Source organism: Macaca nemestrina, chromosome 3, assembly GCF_043159975.1.
Source record: "Macaca nemestrina isolate mMacNem1 chromosome 3, mMacNem.hap1, whole genome shotgun sequence".
NCBI classification, from domain to species: Eukaryota; Metazoa; Chordata; class Mammalia; order Primates; family Cercopithecidae; genus Macaca; species Macaca nemestrina.
The window spans coordinates 664,771-670,838 of NC_092127.1; positions in this window are offsets into that span (position 1 = coordinate 664,771).

The window sequence follows — 6,068 nt, forward strand, 5'->3', positions numbered from 1 at the left end:
TAAAACAAACTATATGTGAAGAAACATCACATTGTAGGACATGTAAATACGGAAGATTTCTGTAAATAACTGCCATTAACTGCCCTATGTTGAATGCCTTTGCACTTAGTTTGGTCAGATTAAATAATAGTGTAGTGACTTAAATTTAGAATTGTCTTATTATACTAATTAAAACTAAGTTCTGGTTATTTATTTATTGAGACATAATATAAATACAGGCCAGGCGTGGTGGCTCACACCTGTAATCCCAGCACTTTGGGAGGCTGAGGCAGGTGGATTACCTGAAGTAAGGAATTCCAGACAAGCCTGGCCAACATGGTGAAACTCTATCTCTACTAAAATACAAAAAATTAGCTGAGTGTGGTGGCAGGTGCCTGTAGTCCCAGCTACTCGGGTGGCTGAGGCAGGAGAATGGCATGAACCTGGGAGGCGGAGCTTGCAGTGAGCCAAGATCACGCCACTGCACTCCAGCCTGGGTGACAGAGCGAGACTCCATCTCAAAAAAGTAATACTATAAAAAATAAAAGAAAATAAATACAGAAAAGCACATAAAATGACAATTCTAAATTTTTGCTTATGTACAAAATAAGTAACTACCTAGATCAAAATTTCCTACCCTCTTCCATACTAATTTTTTCTTAGTACTTGCTTTCTTTGACAGCCACCATTGAACACCTAATTTTGCTAAGGTATGCACAGAATAAAATGTGGCACAATGTGATGCTGAAAGTGTGAATTAGCTTAGCTGATATTTTGTGAGGAATTTGACAGAAGTTTGTATTGCTCTGTTTCCCTCCAAAACGCAGAATATCCCAGGGCAGCTTTGGAGTTTGCTGCAGTTGCTGCTGAGTTTGTTGCAGTTCTCCAGAGCAGCTTGGCACACAGTTGAACTTAGCAGATTTATTGTTGAACATCTCACATTTTGTTTATGGTCCACCTCAAGTAAATTTTGTGCATAATGTGAGATGAGTGTCAAGGTTAATTTTTTCATCATATGGATATTCCATTGCTCTGATACTATTATTTGTGGTCAATCAGGGGACCATATATGTGGGTCTACTTCAGAGCTCCCTTTTCATTATACTGTAGTAATAAGGCAGTGTGGAGCTCACTGGTTGTTACACTAGCGTCATGCTGTCTTCATTACTATGGTTTTATGAAAAGTCTTGAAACCTAATAGTGTATATTTTTCCTCCTTGTTCTTTAAGAGTGTTATGACTATTTTTTGTCCTTTGCATTTGCACATATGTTTTAGGATTTGTTGTGATGCTCTACCAAAGAAATCTCCTGTTCTTTCTAACGTGGTTAGACTAGCCTGTTGCTATTGTGGCTAAGAGTGTGTGTGTGAGGTGGCGATGGGGGAAAAGATGGAATTTATCAGCTCTTTAATAGGCCCTTTTCTCTTTTGCTAGGTGATAGCTCCTTAAGTGCATTTGAGGGGAATGTAAGAAGAAGAAAAATAAAATTTAAAAAATCTCGGTTAGACCTAAAACCATAAAAACCCTAGAAGAAAATCTAGGAAATACCATTCAGGATAGGCATGGGCAAGGACTTCATGTCTAAAACACCAAAAGCAATTGCAACAAAAGCTAAGATTGACAAATGGGATCTAATTAAACTAAAGAGCTTCCGCACAGCAAAAGAAACTACCATCAGAATGAACAGGCAACCTACAGAATGGGAGAAAATTTTTGCAGTCTACCCATTTGACAAAGGGATAATATCCAGAATCTACAAAGAACTTTAATTTACAAGAAAAAATCAAACAACCCCGTCAAAAAGTGGGCAAAGGATATGAACAGACACTTCTCAAAAGAAGACATTTATACAGCCAACAGACACATGAAAAAATGCTCATCGTCACTGGCCATCAGAGAAATGCAAATCAAAACCACAATGAGATACCATCTCACACCAGTTAGAATGTGGATCTTTAAAAAGTCAGGAAACAACAGGTGCTGGAGAGGATGTGGAGAAATAGGAACACTTTTACATTGTTGGTGGGATTGTAAACTAGTTCAACCATTGTGGAAGACAGTGTGGTGATTCCTCAAGGATCTAGAACTAGAGATACCATTTGATCCAGCCATCCCATTACGGGGTATATACCCAAAGGATTATAAATCATGCTGCTATAAAGACACATGCACACGTATGTTTGTTGCGGCACCATTCACAATAGCAAAGACTTGGAACCAACCCAAATGTCCATCAATGATAGACTAGATTAAGAAAATGTGGCACATATACACCATGGAATACTATGCAGCCATAAAAGAGGATAAGTTCATGTCCTTTGTAAGGACATGGATGAAGCTGGAAACCATCATTCTCAGCAAACTATCGCAAGGACAGAAAACCAAACACCGCATGTTTTCACTCATAGGTGGGAATTGAACAATGGGAACACTTGGACACAGGAAGGGGAACATCACATACCGGGGCCTGTCGTAGGGTGGGGGGACAGGGGAGGGATAGCATGAGGAGATATACCTAATGTAAATGACAAGTTAATGGGTGCAGCACACCAACATGGCACATGTATACATATGTAACAAACCTGCATGTTGTGCACATGTACCCTAGAACTTAAAGTATAATTTAAAAAATCCCAGTTAAACAGGAAATTGCAAAGTTCTCTCTGGTTGGCTGTTGCTCTTTCTCATTTCTCATTTAAATGCCAGTTCTCTCACTGGGGCTTGTGTGTGGACTCTTCAGAGGACCACAGAAGAGAGGCACCTCCCACTGCCCAGCTCAGACTTGGCCTTTTCTACACTCCTGGCCACCTCTACACAACCTGCCTCCACCTCCTCTATATCCCCTGCCATGACCTTCTTGCTGCTGGGATCCGTTATCTACGTGGGAATCTTGAGTAGAATGCTGGCAAGTAGCTTCACACTCAGCTACGCTGCGTGGTTCTACCATACCCACGGAGCACTCGCACTTCCTCACCATCCCCACCTACTCTCCCAGACCCCCCGGGCCATGCCTGGTAACACAGCAGATAAAGCACTCGCACTTCTTACCATCCCCACCTACTCTCCCAGACCCCCCGGGCCATGCCTGGTAACACAGCAGATAAAGCACTCGCACTTCTTACCATCCCCACCTACTCTCCCAGACCCCCTGGGCCATGCCTGGTAACACAGCAGGTAACTGGTAAGTATACTGGCTAAGCAGACATGCCTCCCATCTCCTGTGCATGCAGGCATCGCCGTGTTTACATCACTGTCTTCACATCTTTCCTTTTGGACTCCCTCTGGGATGGAAGAGAGTGAAGAGACTCTCTGCATAACTTTGTTCTAGGAATCCCTCTAGCCACAAGCTCATCTCCTCATCGTTATTGGTGATAAGTTGTATTGCTTTGGGGGTTAATCTAATCTGGCCCTTCTCCATACCTTAGTGCTTCTGGCCAGCTCTGGTCCCAACTGTGGGCAAATTGTTGGCAGAATGCACACTCAGATGTGTGGTGATCAGTGGCTTTGGTTCTCAGTTTTGGACCATAAATGTACTTTCCTCCCTCCAAACAATAGCAGGAATAAAACAACAATTAATTCCACGTTTTTTTAAAGGCCAGTTTTGTTTTAAAATCTAAAATAACTAAAGTCCTTGCCTCTAAGAGCAGCTGATCTCTTTTTAATAAGAAGTGATTCTTTTTTCCCCACACTTTTGGTGTGTGGTGACTGTGGTCACTAACGAGACCAAGACTCTCACATTCAACAAATGCATGTCTGCATTTACCATGGTGTGTGGTGAGTGTGGTCACTAACGAGACCAAGACTCTCACATTCAACAAATGCATGTCTGCATTTACCATGGTGTGTGGTGAGTGTGGTCACTAACGAGACGAAGACTTTCACATTCAACAAATGCATGTCTGCATTTACCATGGTGTGTGGTGAGTGTGGTCACTAACGAGACCAAGACTCTCACATTCAACAAATGCATGTCTGCATTTACCATGGTGTGTGGTGAGTGTGGTCACTAACGAGACCAAGACTCTCACATTCAACAAATGCATGTCTGCATTTACCATGGTGTGTGGTGAGTGTGGTCACTAACGAGACCAAGACTCTCACATTCAACAAATGCATGTCTGCATTTACCATGGTGTGTGGTGAGTGTGGTCACTAACGAGACCAAGACTCTCACATTCAACAAATGCATGTCTGCATTTACCATGGTGTGTGGTGAGTGTGGTCACCAACGAGACCAAGACTCTCACATTCAACAAATGCATGTCTGCATTTACCATGGTGTGTGGTGAGTGTGGTCACCAACGAGACCAAGACTCTCACATTCAACAAATGCATGTCTGCATTTACCATGGTGTGTGGTGAGTGTGGTCACCAACGAGACCAAGACTCTCACATTCAACAAATGCATGTCTGCATTTACCATGGTGTGTGGTGAGTGTGGTCACTAACGAGACCAAGACTCTCACATTCAACAAATGCATGTCTGCATTTACCATGGTGTGTGGTGAGTGTGGTCACTAACGAGACCAAGACTTTCACATTCAACAAATTCATGTCTGCATTTACCATGTGGTGTGCGCTGTTTTAGCATTGAGGTCTAAACATTAACAAATCTGATTTAACTCAAATAAAATCTGCAAGTCGGGGGTCATTATTTGAGTTTTAGCTAAACAACAACAACAACAACAACAACAAAAACAATGCTGAGGATGTTGATCTCCCAGAGGGCCAGTAAATTTGCTATTTTAGCCACAGCCATCTCCCAAAGTCAGTAATTTTTCACAGGAATGACCACAAGGAAGATGTTAGATGTGCATCCACCTGGAAAAGCAGCACAGAAACAGACGACCTGTTGATGCGGCCACTGTCATCTCCTTACACAAAAGAAGGCATTTTAAATTGCAAAAGTCTGAAATGATTGAACTTACACCATATGTGATTTTTTTTTATCGAGTGCTCTAGAGACTACCATTATGAGGTCAGCACTCGGCCAGTAATTCACTTTTATGTCTCCAGAGTTACTTACTTGTCTCTTTGAACCAGAGAAAGAAAGAAGCAGCTTTTAAGATAAATGGGGAACAAAAGACAGAACAACGACAGTAAGTGTACTTTCTTTAGCTTGTTGACTTCCAAAAGTTAAATGGAATTTTTTAAATGCATATTTCTCATTATTTGATTATACAAAATCTTTGCGGGCATTTGGGAAATCTGACAACATAAAAACGTATCAAAGAAGTAATCTCATAGTTTCCCTAGATCTCCAGAAAAAAGCAAAGCAATCTCTGTTTTCAAATGAAGTTCTTTATCTTTTTTGTTTTTGGAGAGCAGCACCTAACATTTTCATTGGATTTTCCAGTTCATCTTTCCACATTATGTGGAACTTTTAAAATAAGACTTTTATTTGATTATGGACATTCAATTTTAACTTAATGATTGTAGCACCGATTGACAAATATTTTATTCTTTTGGAGAATCTCATTAAGATTTTCACATTTTTGTTTTATTTTCCATGTAAGTTTTAAAAACCCTGATCAATCTGAGCTGTATCTCATTTTTACTGTAATCAGTTAAGAACTGCCTTTTCTCTCTTAGGATGTTGAAAAGTTTGTGTTTGTATTTATCTCACTGTGCAATTAATTTGGTTTTGTTCTTTGATGGAAATCTGAGTTGTGTTTTATTCATATGAAAAAGATGCAGCAGTAAATCCTCATCTTCATTTTAACATGTGGAGCAGATGGTCCACATCACTGAAATGCAGAACGCAAGTCAAGGCTTTTCTTTCACTTTTGCTGTTTCTTAATTTGATGATTGGAAGATAATGCAAACCTATATGAGCACTAGAGTTTTTTTGAATTTCTGAATAGCATTATTTTTAAGTTTCTGTTTTTAGAATTTCAATAACTATTCATATAGGAGATTTGCAACAGAAATCTTATCAACACTGTTTCATTTTTACTTTTTAGATTCAGGGCTACATGTACGAGTTTGTTATCTAGGAAATTTGTGGGTGACGGGGGTTTGGTGTACAGATTATTTTGTCACCTAGGTAATAAGCATAGTACCTGATACGTCATTCTGTCCTCACTCTCT